General features: G+C 47.9%; 1 pseudogene; it reads left to right on the forward strand.

Moving 5' to 3' along the window:
* The first annotated feature begins 4,064 nt into the window (after positions 1 to 4,064).
* Positions 4,065 to 17,850, forward strand: LOC120666807 (annotated as a pseudogene).
* Positions 17,851 to 18,160: the final 310 nt, after the last annotated feature.

Consider the following 18,160-nt stretch of genomic DNA (forward strand, 5'->3'; position numbering starts at 1 on the left):
ATACAGCAGAAAAGCACTATAGTTAATCTCACATGCCTCTTCTGCTATTGGGATTAATTTTCATATATACAGCCAATCACCTTCCATTCTAGTTTCCTTTGTTTGACTGTATTATTATTTTTTGTAAAACTGCAGAGTGTTCCTGTGCAAGCTGGGCAAACTCCCCCACTCTTGCAGTACTTCGGCACATTGCTAACTCGAGGGAAGCTCAATGCCTTTGAGTCTCTTGAGCTATCTCGACTTGTCGTCAACCAGAACAAAAAGAATCTTCTGGAAAATTGGTTGGCAGAAGACAAGCTGGAGTGCAGTGAAGAACTGGGAGATCTTGTCAAGGTAAGATGGGTGTCATGCTGTTATTGTTGATTTCATGGATCTTACTGTACTTTTACTTTGCCAAATTTCATTAACTTTTCTTTGCTGTTTGCTAATCATGTCTTGTGCCCTTTGATGTAGACTGTGGACAATGATCTTGCACTAAAAATATACATAAAGGCTAGGGCAACCCCTAAAGTTGTTGCTGCTTTTGCTGAAAGGAGGGAGTTTGACAAGATACTTATATACTCGAAGCAGGTTTGTTTTTGTTTTATTGAATTCTTGTTTTCAATTACTTGTTATACCTCATGTGAGCTTTGAATTTTATTGTTGTCCTACAACTTGGTTATAGGTTGGGTACACTCCAGATTATCTCTTCCTCCTCCAGACCATCTTACGTACAGATCCTCAGGTGATTGACAACAAAAATCGGGCATTTGTTAGACATTTCATATTTGGTACTTGGTTGTGGCTTCTTTAACTTTATGAATCCTTGTCTCACTATCTTATATTTAACTAGGGAGCTGTGAACTTTGCTCTCATGATGTCACAAATGGAGGGAGGTTGCCCTGTAGATTACAATACTATAACTGATCTTTTCCTCCAGGTATCCTTTGTATTCATAAATAGCTTTCTTTGTTGCCTATTAACATTTTTTTAGCTTTTATAGTCCTGATTATGGAATTTGGTTGTATCCTTGACTTGTATGCTTCTATTAACAGAGAAATACGAAAAGGGAGGCAACAGCTTTTCTGTTGGATGTTCTAAAACCAAACTTGCCAGAGCATGCTTTTCTTCAAACCAAGGTTAGAATTTGCCTTTTCCCCTATGAAGAAGTTGCCCCCAGATGTGTACATTTTTTCGTAACTCAGCAGCTTCTGTCTGAATGTACTTGTAGGTTTTGGAGATCAACTTAGTGACTTACCCAAATGTTGCTGATGCCATTCTTGCTAATGGTATGTTCAGTCATTATGACCGTCCTCGTATAGCTCAGCTGTGTGAAAAGGCTGGCTTGTACTTGCGAGCTCTCCAGGTCAGTACCTTTGCAATGGTGCAGCTGATTCCTTCTCTTTGCCTGTCTGTTGAACTAATCTACATTTTGTTTATGCAGCATTACGCAGAGTTGCCTGATATCAAGCGTGTCATTGTAAATACCCATGCCATTGAGCCACAGGTTTGTAGCCTTCAGTTATGATCAGTTATGTTCTTCTGTTGTTTTTCCCATTAACAACTTTGTTGCACAGGCACTTGTTGAGTTCTTTGGCACCTTGTCAAGAGAGTGGGCTTTGGAGTGCATGAAGGACCTTCTACTGGTCAATCTGAGGGGAAATCTTCAGATTGTTGTGCAGGTAATCCTGTTCAATTTCCTGTGACCTGTCAACCTCCAGCACCACTGACATCTCTTTTGCTTCTTTATTGGTTCTAATTATTGTGAAATCTTTGGCAAATCTGCAGGCCGCAAAAGAATACTCTGAGCAGCTAGGAGTTGACGCCTGCATTAAATTATTTGAGCAGTTCAAATCTTACGAGGGCCTTTACTTTTTCTTGGGATCCTATCTGAGCTCCAGGTAATTTCTCCTGATGCTTGACATCTGAACATCTTTCTCAAAATGCAACATGCCTGATATTTCTTTTCATGCGGCAGCGAGGATCCAGATATCCATTTCAAATACATAGAAGCAGCTGCAAGGACTGGACAGATCAAAGAAGTTGAACGTGTAACCAGAGAGTCTAACTTCTATGATGCTGAGAAGACAAAGAACTTTTTGATGGAAGCGAAACTGCCTGATGCCCGCACACTGATTAATGTTTGTGACCGCTTTGGTTTTATGCCAGATCTGACTCACTATCTGTACACGAACAACATGCTTCGGTACATTGAAGGCTATGTTCAGAAAGTATGTGATTCTTTGGACTATGTTATTTTGGGCAACATTTCTCATAATATGTGATCATGAGAGTGATTATTTCTTTTCTCTGGTTTCTAGGTGAATCCTGGGAATGCTCCCTTGGTAGTGGGGCAACTGCTCGATGATGAGTGCCCTGAAGATTTTGTCAAGGGTTTGATTCTTTCTGTTCGTTCTCTCCTTCCGGTTGAGCCTTTGGTTGATGAATGTGAGAAGAGGTTTGTTTCATATTCCTCCTGCCTGCATAGTCACATGATTCAGAGCCTTCCTACTTTTGCCCTCCTTTTGCTGATCTCGTTTGTTTGATGTCTACTTTTCCCCTCTTTTGCTGATCTCGTTTGTTTGATATGTGAACCAGGAACCGCCTACGCCTGCTCACTCAATTCTTGGAGCACTTAGTGAGCGAAGGTAGCCAAGATGTGCATGTCCATAATGCTCTTGGGAAGACCATCATCGACAGTAACAATAATCCTGAGCATTTCCTTACTACCAACCCATTTTACGATTCTCGTGTTGTTGGTAAATACTGTGAAAAGCGGGATCCTACACTTGCTGTTGTTGCTTACAGACGTGGACAGTGTGACGAAGAACTTATCAATGTCACCAACAAAAACTCGCTGTTCAAGCTGCAGGCTAGGTATGTAATTATTTTTGCTGTTGTGATGCCTTTTTTGTTCGAAATGTTTATATCCATTATGTGGTGGCTTGCATGCTCATATCACATTATTTGAAATGGCAGGTATGCGGTTGAGAGAATGGATGGTGATCTGTGGGATAAAGTTCTTCAGCCTGAGAATGAATATAGAAGGCAGCTCATTGACCAAGTAGTTTCGACTGCATTACCTGAGAGCAAGAGCCCTGAGCAAGTGTCTGCAGCTGTCAAGGCTTTCATGACTGCTGACCTCCCTCATGAGCTGATAGAGCTTCTTGAAAAGATTGTTCTTCAGAACTCTGCGTTCCGTGGAAATTTCAATCTGCAGAACCTGCTCATCTTGACTGCCATCAAAGCAGATCCATCAAGAGTCATGGACTATTTGAACAGACTGGATAACTTTGATGGCCCTGCCGTTGGAGAAGTTGCTGTTGACGCTCAACTATTTGAGGAGGCTTTTGCTATATTCAAGAAGTTCAACTTAAATGTCCAGGCTGTCAATGTTCTTTTGGACAACATCCGAAGCATTGAAAGAGCTGAGGAGTTTGCTTTCCGTGTTGAAGAAGATGCTGTTTGGAGCCAGGTTGCCAAGGCCCAGTTACGTGAAGGTTTGGTCAGTGAAGCAATTGAGTCCTTCATTCGTGCAGATGACGCAGCACATTTCCTTGATGTGATCCGTGCTGCTGAGGAAGCCAATGTGTATAATGATTTGGTCAAGTACCTTCTGATGGTAAGGCAAAAGGCAAGGGAGCCCAAAGTTGATGGAGAACTCATATTTGCATATGCTAAGATTGATAGGCTCAGTGACATCGAAGAGTTCATTCTTATGCCAAATGTTGCCAATCTCCAAAATGTCGGCGACCGTTTGTATGATGAAGAGCTTTATGAAGCTGCAAAAATCATCTATGCCTTCATCTCCAACTGGGCTAAGCTGGCTGTTACCCTGGTTAAGCTCAAGCAGTTCCAAGGTGCTGTGGATGCTGCTCGCAAGGCTAACAGTGCCAAAACATGGAAGGAAGTCTGCTTTGCCTGTGTTGATGCCAAGGAGTTCCGTCTTGCTCAGATATGTGGTCTCAATATTATCGTCCAGGTAAAGAGCGCATGCTTTATATTTTGTCTAGTATTCAACAATGGTTCTATAATCTGTTCATTTCTGACATACCTTTTGTTTAGGTTGATGACTTGGAGGAAGTAAGTGAATACTACCAAAACAGAGGATGCTTCAATGAACTTATAGCTCTTACGGAGAGTGGTCTTGGACTTGAACGTGCCCACATGGGCATCTTTACAGAATTGGGAGTTCTGTATGCTAGATACCGCCATGAAAAGCTTATGGAGCACATCAAACTTTTCTCCACCCGTCTCAACATTCCTAAGCTTATCCAGGCTTGTGATGAACAGCAGCACTGGAAAGAGCTTACCTACTTGTACATATAGTATGATGAATTTGACAATGCTGCCACCACTATTATGAATCACTCTCCAGATGCATGGGATCATATGCAATTCAAGGATGTCTGTGTTAAAGTTGCAAATGTTGAGCTATATTACAAGGCAGTCCACTTCTATTTGCAAGAGCACCCTGATCTCATCAATGATATGCTAAATGTGCTTGCGCTTCGTTTAGACCATACCAGAGTTGTAGACATAATGCGCAAGGTTTGCATCTGAGTGGAAACTTAATTTCTTTTGTGGTTGAAGCTGTTTCAAATTCCATCACCAAAATTTAACGTTTATCTTGTTGCTGTTTGCACAGGCTGGCCAGTTGCATCTTGTGAAGCCATATATGGTTGCAGTTCAGAGTAACAATGTCTCTGCTGTGAATGAAGCGTTGAATGAGCTTTATGTTGAAGAGGAAGACTATGAGAGACTACGTGAGTCAGTAGACATGCATGATAACTTTGACCAGATAGGTCTTGCCCAGAAGGTAAAAAAGGAACTAGATAATTGTGCAACGCTTCTTGTTTCTACCTCTTATAATGTAATAATAACTTGTGTGTTTATTTCTTGATCAGCTTGAGAAGCATGAATTGCTTGAGATGAGGAGGATTGCTGCCTATATTTATGAGAGGCAGTGGAGGCCTGCTCCTTAGTGTGATGAGTGATTGCCAACACGTGGAGTGGACTAACTGTGTTTAGTCGCGACTCTGTGGAGATTGCGCCGATTTCTTGGTCTGTGGTGTGCAGGTACACGGATGTCGCGGTGGCAGCGAGATGGTTTGGACAAGAGCGTGGCGCGTGCCGATGGACCATGCGGCGGCGTTGCGGTGGCTGGGAGCTCGACGACCATGCGGAGGCGGGAGACCTTGCGGTGGCGTTGGAGGCCCGACCGGACGACCGTGCGGTGGAGAAGGACGGCCCAGATGCTTGGGCCACTACTGGGCCGCATGGCGATCCACTCCTGGCGCCAAGGCGAGACGACGTGGAGTTTGTTGGTAGCTCGGGAAAAACCAACGGCTGGGATGCATCGACGTCGGCCGAGTCGGAGAGAGATGGCGATGGAGTCATGGATGACGAAGGCGCTAGGGTTCCGGCGGGAGGTCGGACACGTGGCGACATCGGGCTTGGCGGGTGTGCCCGTAAACATCGCGCGGGAAGGTTTGACGGGTCCTCCAAAACCGCCCCCCGAACATGGTTTCGGCAGTTTTCCCAAAACTGCCCTTGTGAAGATTCCAGAAGGACGCGTGGCGACATCGGGAAGATTGCGTCGGACCGAAGCAAATATCTCCAAGTCGTCGCAGCCGTCGGATGGTCTTCAATGTATCTTTTCCGGTTTTGCCCCTAAGGGCCTTCTAGTTTAATTCTAGCACTTAGGGGTAGTTTAGTCTTTTAGTGGAAGACTTGGAGGAGAAGCATTGGGAGTGGGTGGCGTGACCTGGAGGCCACAAAAGGGCAGGCGCCCTCCCCTGGCTTGCTGCGCGCTGGAGAAAAGAGAGCAGAAAGCCAGGCACCATCTCCTCCCTCTTCTTCCTCTCCATGTTCTTCCTCTCCAAGGTAGGATTCTAGACCATGGATTTTTGAAGAACTTGTAAGGAGATTTCGTGGGAAAGGAGGCCCTTCCCTCCTTGTGCCCTCGGGGCTTTGAAATCAAAATCAGGTTCATGTTCTTTTGAACCCCTTTGTGATGGATTTTTGATTTTGTGGTTGATTCCTTGTGTGCACGAGTTCATGGTGGTTCTTAGAGCTCTTTGCGTTGGATTCATGCCCTCTTGCCTAGTGCTAATCTCCTAGAATTCACGAGCTTCTTAGGATCGTCGTTCTTGAGCTTTTCACGTTTTGAGAAAACCCCGTTCTTGCTCGGTTTCTCGTCGATTCCTCTCAAACCATGGAGTGAATCGTCGATTCCTTTTGTGGATACGTTCACAAGGTCTTTGTGTTCGTGCCTGCAAATTTTGGTGAGATTCAGACTCATTTTGATCAGGGTATCGTTGAGTCTTGATCAAGCCGCGAGCAAAAACAGAGCTTCTGCGTCGTGCTGAACTTTTCCTTTCACCAGTTTAACCGACACCTGTCTGGGTGATCATCGGTTCAACCGGTGAACAGAAGTTCCTGCTTTTAGGGTTTTCTGCTGCTTGCTAGATGCACCAGTGCTTTTGCTCCCATAGGCATCGGATTAACCAGCATTGCTGATTTGGTCTGCAGTTTCGATCGTTCGACCGACGTATGCATATTTCGTAGCGTCGGTTGAACCGGTGCTTAGCTCTTTTGGTTTTGCCATCTCTCTGGACAACTGCACCGGTGATGGGGTTTTGATTTCATCGGATTAACCGGTGTTCATTGTGTGGATTTGGTGCGTTTTGTTGCTCCTCTGGACAACTGCACTGACGTCAGCTTGTGATTTTGTTGGTTAAACCGACGTAGGATCACCGGCTGAACCGATGCAGTTCAAAACCTTGCGTCGGATCGACCGGTGCTCGCTGGTCTTTGCTGCAGGCTCTGTATCATCGGTTTAACTGACGCCCACATCCTTTTGAGCGTCGGATCAACCGGTGCTATATACCTTACTGTTTTCTGCGATGTTTCTTTGCGTGTGCTTCCGTGTTGGGTTCCATGGGTTTCTAGGGATTTCTTGTGTTGATGTAGCTCCTTCATAGCTACTCCACACTTCGCCTGGAACTCTGGGGTTGGGGTGCACTCTTGAATCTTGAGCCGAAGTTTTCAATCGTGATATATTTCGAAGGCTCCCATTCACCCCCCCTCTGGTCGCATTTCTCGGTCCTACAATTGGTATCAGAGCCGGGACGGTTTCTCTATAGCCTTCTCCGGTTCGAAACCGTTGTGCGACCATGGGTTCACCGGGCAAACCCCCGATCTTCGATGGATCCGATTATGACTATTGGAAGGTGCGCATGCGTGCCTATCTTCTGAGTCTAGGTTTTGAGGTCTGGGAGATTTGCGTGGACCCTGATTATGTGAACCTTGCAGTCCGCACGACCGAGCTTCAGGTCAGGAGACATGAGGTCAATAGCAAGGCGTACAACGCTCTCATAGCCTATCTCGCTCGTCCTGAGTTCGATCATGTCAGCGACCTTCTCACAGCCCGGGAGATTTGGGCACGGTTGGTCAATTTCCATGAGGGAACCAACCATGTCAAGTCTAGGCTGTACGAGACTCACCGGCGGGAGTATGAGAACTTTTCTCAGTTGTCCGGTGAGAGCATCAACACCATGTTCAGTCGTTTCCAGTCGATTGTGAACAAGGTGCGTGCGAACCAGCCACAGGGCACCCAGGCCTACTCCGATCATGAGAAGGCTATGAAGCTTCTCTATGCTCTTGATCGCAAGGTCTGGGAGGTGAAGGTCCAGACTATCATAGAGTCTGCTGGCTATGAGACCCTCACCATGGATGAGCTATTCAGCAAGCTCAAGGCTTCGGAGGTGGAGAAGCTCTCTCGAGCTAAGATGGAAGGCAATCATGGTGATGCCTCCGCCTCCAAGTCGATGGCCCTGGTAGGCAACTCTGGAGCTAACTCTGACCCCTCTCTTGGAGGTTTTTGCTTGTCTTCTCTTATGTCTGTGACAGATGAGCAGTTGGAGGTGCTGGGAGTCGAGGAGCTTGCCTTGATCATCCACAAGTTCCAGCGCGCCTTCAACAACAGACAAGCACGAGCGAAGACTTGCTTCAACTGCGGCAAGACCGGCCACTTCGCCGCCGAGTGCCCCAAGAAGAAGAGTTCCAGGGATGACGACGACCGCTCCAGGCACGAGGAGTACTGTGAGCACCGCCACAAGCACAAGAGTGGAGACTCCCACAAGAAGAAGGGCGGACGCTCCAAGCGGCACCACGAGCGGAAGAAGAAGAACGTCGGCAAGTACAAGAGCAAGCAGGCGTTCGTCGCCCAGAGTGAGGATCACTCCTCCACTAGCCAGAGCTCGACATCTTCGTCTTCATCCAGCTCTAGCGACTCCGACTCACACCACCGCGGTGAGAAGAAGCGGAGCTCCAAGAAGAAGGCCACGGAGGGCTTCACTGGTCTTTGCCTCCATGCTGGGAAGGCGGCCAGTTTCTGCACCATGGCCATCGACTCCGATGCTGACGGGACTCCTTCCACTACGGCAGAGCCTGTACTTCAGCCAGAGCCAAGCTCTGAGGTACATCCTGAGCACCCCACTCCTGAGGAGTTGGAGGATCTTTACACTGCTCTAGATAATCAGGACTTGATCATTAAGGATGCTAAGAGGCAGTTTAGGGCGTTGAGACAGGAGCTGAAGGAAGCTAAGTTAGCTTTAGAGATTGCTCAGTCTGCCCCTATAGTGGAGGATTGTGAGGAGGACGATGAGTGCAGTCAGTGCATCGGGTTGATGTCTGATTTGTCCGAGCTCAGGAGCAAGTATGATGAGAACTTGCTCAAGCTCGAGGAGGGCAAGAAGGCCTTGGACGAGCTCAAGTCCCGGCCTACCCTCTTGGGTGCTTGCAAGGAGTGCCCAGCGCTTAGAGAAGAGCTTAAAGAGAAGAGTGCTGCTTTGAGGAAGTTTGAGAAGTCTGCAGTTCCTAGCTCTTGCTATGCTGATTGTACTGTGTGCCCAAGCCTGATCTCTGAGCTTGAGGAGGCACGGAAGGACAAGACCCGGTTGGAGGAGGAGAACTCCCACCTTCGGGAGGTTCTCAGTTGGGTGTCCGCCTGTGAGCCTCAGTTGGGCATGATGGTTCAGTAGTTTAAGTGTCCTGATGGTGTTGGGGTTGGTTTTGCTTTCACTCCTGCTGACTTTGTCCAACCCTATGGTAAGATTGGTGAGATGTTTGAGCCGAGTGTGAGTGCACTTTCTTCTTCCACAGCTCCACCAGCTCCTAATCCAGCACCAGTTAAGGATGGAATCCTCACTGAGCCACCCAGAGCTCCACCTAAGAATCCAGTGTGGGTTCCCAAACCTAACCACCTGAAGAACCGACTAGATACACTCCCTCCTAGTGGCAAGCCTATTCCTAAGCCCAAGGTGAGGACTCAGCCCCCCAGAGTGCCTCAGAGAGCCCCTGCTCCTACACCACAGCCTACACACAGGAGAGAGCCTTACCAGTGTGAGTGGTGTGAGAGGGAAGGTCACTTGGCAGAGTTTTGCTTTCGGAGGTTGAGGTTTGAGCGCAGGCAATTTGAGAGGCGCGCTCCGGAGGTGTTCCACCAGCCAGCCGGTGGACACACTCCAGCTCGACGTGGGCAGAGGCGGGATGCCAGGCCACGTCGTGTAGGTGGAGGAGGGGGAGGCGGTGGTGGATACCGCGCTCCTGTTGGTGGTTTCGCCGGCCCTGTTCCACACTGTGCTTTCGGTGGTGGTCAGCGTGGCCGAGGCTTTGGTGGTGGAGGCGCACCACGTTTTCCTCAGCGTGGTGGTCGCCAGCCACAGTTTTCGTTTGAGGATACTTACCCTGCTTTCGAGCAGATGGCACGACACTGGTTTGCTTCCTTCTGTGCTAACCCCAGTGTCGGGCCATTTGCCCGCTCTTTCTCTTTCTACTGAGCAGGACACTCGAGGCCTGGAGGACATATGGCTCATGGACTCCGGTTGTTCGCGCCACATGACCGGGTGTCACAGATGGTTCTCCAGCCTCACCTCGACGAAGGTCAAGGAATACATCACATTCAGGGATAACAGCAGAGGAAAGGTACGTGGAGTTGGCGCTATTCGGATTTCTAGTGACTTCACCCTGAGAGAGGTTGCTCTTGTTGATAAACTTGGCTTTAATCTGTTTTCTGTTTCGCAACTTCTTAATGATGGGTTTGAGGTAAGCTTCAAGAGAGGTTGCTCGCGTGTTCTTGATTCCAGAGGGGATTTTGTTTGCGGCATTGTTCCTTTTAGTCTTGTGTTTCGCATTGACTTTTCTGGATCTTCTTCGAGCACTTCTCACTGTCTGGTGACTGGTCAGTCCTCTGAGCTCTGGAAGTGGCATAGGAGACTCGGTCACTTGAGCTTTGATCTATTAGTTAGGCTCAGCTCATTTGATTTGATCCGAGGATTGCCCAAGCTCAAGATGGACAAGGACCTTGTCTGTCACCCATGTCGTCACGGGAAGATGGTTTCCCTTCTGCACCCACCTGTGAATCAGGTGATGACATCGCATCCAGGCGAGCTTCTTCACATGGACACTGTTGGTCCTGCTCGTGTGCGCTCTGTCGGTGGAAAGTGGTACATTCTTGTGATCGTTGACGACTTCTCTCGGTACTCTTGGGTTTTCTTCTTGGAGACTAAGGATGAGGCTTTTCAGTACTTTCGAGACCTTGCCTTGAGGTTACAGAATGAGCTTCCACATGCCATGAGGGCTATCCGCAGTGATAATGGCTCTGAATTTAAGAACGCTCGTTTTGATGACTTCTGTCGTGGCTTCGGTCTTGATCACCAGTACTCCTCTCCTTATGTTCCTCCACAGAATGGTGTGGTTGAACGCAAAAACCGGACCCTAGTGGAGATGGCCAGGACGATGTTCGATGAGCATAGGACTCCTAAGCGTTTTTGGGCCGAAGCGATCAACACTGCATGCTATGTTGCCAACCGCATTTTCCTTCGCTCTTTCATGAAGAAGACTTCTTATGAGTTGCGGTTTGGTCGACAGCCTAGGGTATCCCACTTGCGTGCTTTTGGGTGCAGATGCTTTGTTTTGAAGGAAGGTAATCTTGACAAGTTCGAGTCTAGGAGCTCTGATGGCATTCTTATTGGCTATGCTCTTCAATCTAGAGGCTATCATGTTCTTATTCTTGAGACTAACCGGATCGTCGAAACTTGTAATGTAACATTCGACGAGTCCACTCCTTCTTTGTTTGCTTCTTTGGAGTGTGCAGGTGACGATGAGTTTGGCCAGGACATCTTTGAGGATGAGGATGAGCCTGAGGCCTTTAAGGGTGATGGTCGTGTCCCTGCGCCAGCTGCAGGCCCACTTCCTGGAGATTCGAGTTCTGATGACGATGGCGGCCCGCTCCCCACAGCTTCGACTATGGCCGATCCACGTCCAGCTCAAGGTTCTTCCTCCGGGACCCATGTTGAGGGCGGTGGCGAGGCGACTTCGTCAAGAGAAGCACCACGACACATTCAGCGTCGCCATCCACCTCAACAAATGCTAGGTGACCTCAACGAGCGAACCACGAGGTCCAAGGTAACAAGTATCGCTGGCTTTGCTCATTCAGCGTTTGTTGCCTCCTTTGAGCCCAAAGATATTGGACATGCTTTATCTGATTCTAACTGGGTCAATGCCATGCATGAGGAGCTAGAAAACTTTGAGCGAAACCAAGTCTGGGTCCTTGTAGTGCCTCCACCAGATTGCCACCCTATAGGTACCAAATGGGTTTTCAAGAACAAACAGGGTGAGGATGGGATGGTTGTGAGGAACAAGGCTAAGTTAGTAGCTCAGGGTTATAGCCAGCAGGAGGGGATAGATTATGAGGAGACCTTTGCACATGTAGCTCGTTTAGAGGCCATCCGGATCTTTTTAGCCTTTGCAGCTTCGAAGGGGTTCAAGCTGTATCAGATGAATGTTAAGAGTGCCTTTTTGAACGGATTTATAGAGGAAGAGGTCTATGTGAAGCAGCCTCCTGGCTTTGAGAGTCCCAAGTTTCCAGACCGAGTCTTCAAGCTTCAGAAGGCTTTGTATGGTCTGAAGCAAGCCCCTAGAGCCTGGTATGCGAGGTTGAGAGCCTTTTTGCTTAAGCAGGGGTTTGTCATGGGATCGGTAGATAAGACTTTGTTTCTCCTTAGACGTGGCGCTGACTTTTTGTTGGTCTAGATTTACGTGGATGATATTATCTTGAGAAAATTCGATTCATGCCACTACAACTCCGTGAATTTGGGTTTCATGTTGAAAATCATGCCACTCAATGGCATGGATTTCAACATGAAATCCAATTATTATCTTTGGTGGCTCCTCTCACTCTCTTGTTTCTAGCTTTTCTGATTATATGAGCAGGGAGTTCGAGATGTCTATGATGGGTGAGCTTCAGTTCTTCCTCGGGTTGCACATCAAGCAAACCCGGGATGGCACCTTCGTCCACCAGGCCAAGTACACCAAGGACATGCTCAAGAAGTTCGACTTCGGGGATCTCAGTCCCATGCCGACTCCGATGAGCACTTCTACGGCGCTGGACGAGGACACCGAAGGTGTTGTTGTGGACCAGAAGGAGTACAGGAGCATGATCGGCTCGCTCCTGTACCTGACGGCCACCAGACCCGACATCCAGTTCGCGGTCTGTCTCTGCGCGAGGTTTCAGGCTTCTCCACGCACTTCTCACAGGAACGCTGTGAAGAGGATTTTCAGGTACCTTCGATACACTCCTGAGTTTGGCTTATGGTACTCTGCTTCCTCTTCTCTTGCGTTGGTTGGCTTTTCTGATGCTGATCATGGTGGGTGTCGGATTGATCGCAAGTCGACTTCAGGCACTTGCCAGTTTCTTGGAACTTCTCTTGTGTCTTGGTCTGCCCGCAAGCAAACTAGTGTAGCCCTTTCCACCACAGAAGCCGAATATATAGCTGCTGCTAGTTGCTGCTCCCAGATCCTTTGGATGAGACACACTCTCAGCGATTATGGCCTAACCTATGGCAGAGTTCCCATTTTCATAGACAGCACCTCAGCCATAAGCTTAGCCAAGAACCCCGTCCTACACTCTCGCTCCAAGCATATAGACGTGAGGTTCCACTTCCTGAGAGATCACTATGAGAAGGGTGACATCGAGCTGACCCATGTATCCACTGAAAATCAAGTAGCCGACATCCTGACCAAGCCCCTAGAACAAGCCACCTAAGCTCGCTTGCGGGGAGAGCTTGGCGTGTGCTACCCATTTTGATTTGGGTAGTTGTTTCTGTAGTTTAGGATTGGTTTTCCTTTCTTCTTTGCTTTCTCTTGCATTTTTGTGTACATACCATTTTGCATTGCATTTGCTCATATGCATTTCACTTGCACCAGCTTCTTTGTATGATATCTGCATTTGCTTGTGCCTTGTGCTATGCTATGAGTTGTATATATGCTTTGACCATGCGTAGCTCCTTTAAATATGTTGTATATTGGCTGTGAGCTGAGCTGCTTTATTCTTTGAAAATCATAAAACATGGTCACCTCCAGGATCTGCTACTAACATGTGTAGGTTTGTATGCTTATGCTATCTTGATCATGTTTAGTGGCTAGGTCCTTTGCTCTCGCATGCAACAAGATGCCCTTTTTTGCCTCATGATTGTTTTGCAAATTCAAAAATTAGTATATCATGGTGTGCTTTGTGTGAAAAGATCCAGGTGGGATTGCTTGCACCACTGATCTTGTACCGAGACTGCTCCTTTGGAGAACTTGGACAAGGCTGTGGATGACTGAGAGTGTTGTCTTAAGCTTCTGATGGTCCTTGACCTAGGCTTGGCACATTTGCTAGGTTCAGCACTTGCAAGTTTTCAACCCCTGGCACCACTTTTTCATGTTGAGAATTTAAGAGTGTTCAGTTGGTGTCAAAATTGCTTGAGTGGCAGTTGTTGTGATATGCTTTGGATAGCTCACCTGTATGTTCTTGCTAGCACTAGCATGCTTGTTTACCTTTTAGTATGCTAGGTCCTTTATGGTGATGCTTTTCCTTTACAAATGACAAATGCTTGCTCATGATCTGTATAGATATATTCTTATGAGCTTCTCCATGCATTGTCTTTGTATATGCACCCTCATATGCTGTGCTGTTTCGACCCTTGCAAATGCTCTTGTTTTGTACCTGGAAGCTTTTAGGCACGCATGCACTTCATGGCATATTTCCAGGAGGAGCATCTAGGCAGGGGGAGTTTTCCTTGACGTGTGCTTTGTCAACAAGGGGGAGAAGTTGTTGATTGGTATCTCACCTTAGGGGTTAGGGGGGAGAGATCCAGTTTTTGAGCATGCACACATCGGGGGAGAGTTGCATAGTGAGGGGAGCTGCATTTTAGGGGGAGTTTTGAGCTTTTCATGCTCTTTGCTAGTTACGTTGAGCCTTGCCTCTTTCTGGAGGGACCAGCTTTGCACATGCTTGGCTGTGTTGAGCCTTGCCTCTTTCTTGAGGGGTCAAGCATATTTTGGAGTCAGTGCGTCGAGCCGTTGCCCTTGTCTTGGGGGTGACTCTTTTGGCTTTGCTATCTTCAAGTGATCTTTTCTGGCTTTCATTTGCTTTTGATCACTTGAGCTAGCTCTCTTTGTTTTCTGTTTCTCTTTTGGTTATCTCCTTCGTTCACCAGTGCCCGTGTGGGAGTGTGGTGTTGACAATGCACTCATCAAGGGGGAGATTGAGAGGCAGTGGAGGCCTGCTCCTTAGTGTGATGAGTGATTGCCAACACGCGGAGTGGACAAACTGTGTTTAGTTGCGACTCTGTGGAGATTGCGCCGATTTCTTGGTCTATGGTGTGCAGGTACACGGATGTCGCGGTGGCAGTGAGATGATTTGGACAAGAGCGTGGCGCGTGCCGATGGACCATGCGGCGGCGTTGCGGTGGCTGGGAGCTCGACGACCATGCGGAGGCGGGAGACCTTGCGGTGGCGTTGGAGGCCCGACCGGACGACCGTGCGATGGAGAAGGACGGCCCAGATGCTTGGGCCACTGCTGGGCCGCGTGGTGATCCACTCCTAGCGCCAAGGCGGGACGGCGTGGAGTTTGTTGGTAGCTCGGGAAAAACCAATGGCTGGGATGCGTCAACGTCGGCCGAGTCGGAGCGAGATGGCGATGGCGTCATGGATGACGAAGGCGCTAGGGTTCCGGCGGGAGGTCGGACACGTGGCGACATCGGGCTTGGCGGGTGTGCCCGGAAACATCGCGCGGGAAGGTTTGGCGGGTCCTCCAAAACCGCCCCCCGAACTTGGTTTCGGCAGTTTTCCCAGAACTGCCCCTGTGAAGATTCCAGAAGGACGCGTGGCGACATCGGGAAGATTGCGTCGGGTCGAAGCAAATATCTCCAAGTCGTCGCAGCCGTCGGATGGTCTTCAATGTATCTTTTCTGGTTTTGCCCCTAAGGGCCTTCTAGTTTAATTCTAGCACTTAGGGGTAGTTTAGTCTTTTAGTGGAAGACTTGGAGGAGAAGCATTGGGAGTGGGTGGCGTGACCTGGAGGCCACAAAAGGGCAGGCGTCCTCCCCTGGCTTGCCGCACGCTGGAGAAAAGAGAGCAGAAAGCCAGGCGCCATCTCCTCCCTCTTCTTCCTCTCCATGTTCTTCCTCTCCAAGGTAGGATTCTAGACCATGGATTTTTGAAGAACTTGTAAGGAGATTTCGTGGGAAAGGAGGCCCTTCCCTCCTTGTGCCCTCGGGGCTTTGAAATCAAAATCAGGTTCATGTTCTTTTGAACCCCTTTGTGATGGATTTTTGATTTCGTGGTTGATTCCTTGTGTGCACGAGTTCATGGTGGTTCTTAGAGCTCTTTGCGTTGGATTCATGCCCTCTTGCCTAGTGCTAATCTCCTAGAATTCACGAGCTTCTTAGGATCGTCGTTCTTGAGCTTTTCACGTTTTGAGAAAACCCCGTTCTTGCTCGGTTTCTCGTCGATTCCTCTCAAACCATGGAGTGAATCTTCGATTCCTTTTGTGGATACGTTCACAAGGTCTTTGTGTTCGTGACTGCAAATTTTGGTGAGATTCAGACTCATTTTGATCAGGGTATCGTTGAGTCTTGATCAAGCCGCGAGCAAAAACAGAGCTTCTGCGTCGTGCTGAACTTTTCCTTTCACCGGTTTAACTGACGCCTGTCTGGGTGATCATCGGTTCAACCGGTGAACAGAAATTCCTGCTTTTAGGGTTTTCTGCTGCTTGCTAGATGCACCGGTGCTTTTGCTCCCATAGGCATCGGATTAACCGGCGTTGCTGATTTGGTCTGAAGTTTCGATCGTTCAACCGACGTATGCATATTTCGTAGCGTCGGTTGAACTGGTGCTTAGCTCTTTTGGTTTTGCCATCTCTCTGGACAACTGCACCGGTGATGGGATTTTGATTTCGTCGGATTAACCGGTGTTCATTGTGTGGATTTGGTGCGTTTTGTTGCCCCTCTGGACAACTGCACCGACGTCAGTTTGTGATTTTGTCGGTTAAACCGACGTAGGATCACCGGTTGAACCGACGCAGTTCAAAACCTTGCGTCGGATCGACCGGTGCTCGCTGGTCTTTGCTGCAGGCTCTGTATCATCGGTTTAACCGACGCCCACATCCTTTTGAGCATCGGATCAACCGGTGCTATATACCTTGCTATTTTCCGCGCTGTTTCTTCGCGTGTGCTTCCGTATTTGGTTCCATGGGTTTCTAGGTCTTTCTTGTGTTGATGTAGCTCCTTCATAGCTACTCCACACTTCGCCTAGAACTCTGGGGTTGGGGTGCACTCTTGAATCTTGAGCCGAAGTTTTCAATCGTGATATATTTCGAAGGCTCCCATTCACCTCCCTTTTGGTGGCATTTCTCGGTTCTACAATTTACAAGAAGGCTGGCAGATGGAAGCAATCGATTGCTCTATCGAAGAAAGACAACATGTACAAGGATTGCATGGAGACATGCTAACAGTCTGGTGATCGTGAGTTGTCGGAGGACTTGCTTGTCTATTTCATTGAACAGGTTTGTTTTAAACTCGTCCTCTTGACTCGTGATATGATACCTGTGATAAGTTTCAACTTACACCAGGAAGCCTAGTGTTTGCCTACTTGGTATTGCATTTTTTAGTATTCAACATCTGCAATTATTTAATGCAGGGGAAGAAAGAATGCTTTGCGTCTTGCCTTTTCATTTGTTATGACTTGATTCGGCCTGATGTGGCTCTTGAGCTTGCATGGATGAACAACATGGTGGACTTTGCTTTCCCATATCTTCTGCAGGTACCTTATTTCTGTCCATACCTCTGCTGACGTGTATTTATGTACAGCATGCTATAGTGACATCTCTGTTGTGCATGCAGTTCATTCGTGAGTACTCCAGCAAGGTCGGTGATTTAGTGAAGGACAAGATTGAGTCACAGAATGAAGAAAGAGCCAAAGAGAAGGAAGGAGAAAGACCTTGTTGCCCAGCAGGTAACCTAAAAAACTGCATTAGCCTGTTTTGTTTACGGAATGAGATTGATGGTAGAGTATATGTATGACACGTTGCATTTTTTTGTTGTGCAGAACATGCACGCTCAATTGCTTCCTCTTGCGTTGCCCGCGCCACCTATGCCTGGCATGGCCGGTCCTCCACCTCCCATGGGTGGAATGGGCATGCCTCCAATGGGAGGAATGGGTATGCCGCCGATGGGACCTGGTCCGATGCCGGCGTTTGGGATGCCACCAGTGGGAAGCTACTAGATTTGATTTTTTGGAGATTCTAGCGTGACGATTCCAGTTGTTTCATATAAGCAGAAGTGGGACAAAAGGATCCAGTTGCACCTTGGAAGCTGTAGATGATTTGTTCAGGGTTAATATTCTTTATGGTACCAGGACAATTTTGGGAGCAAAATCTCTAGCCGAGTTTGAGAATTGATACTTGCTGCTATATATTACGATCGGATAGGATGGGGATGATTAGATGAACTAGCTGGTACCTTCTGTATAGTGTGATGAATATCGTGCTGCTTGTATACTTATTCAGCTTTGCCGTTGACAGAAGTATCTGATTTTAAGAATATTTTATATTCCCTTGACAGCACGGTAATCTTGATACCATGTTGCTTTTGTTCTTCAATGCTTGAAGAGCACAGTTCATTTCTTCGTAAGCTCCCGTGTCGAGGCATCTCGAAGAGAGCCTGTATATGCGTGCATGATTATCTGCTGCGCGTGATCAACGATGCTTTGATGTCTGGAGCTGAGGGAGGGAGGTTATTTGCAAAGATGCATAGCTTGTTGGATGCAAAATAAATCGTTGAGACTGATTGTT

This window comes from Panicum virgatum, chromosome 3N, assembly GCF_016808335.1.
Source record: "Panicum virgatum strain AP13 chromosome 3N, P.virgatum_v5, whole genome shotgun sequence".
In the NCBI taxonomy this organism is placed as follows: domain Eukaryota; kingdom Viridiplantae; phylum Streptophyta; class Magnoliopsida; order Poales; family Poaceae; genus Panicum; species Panicum virgatum.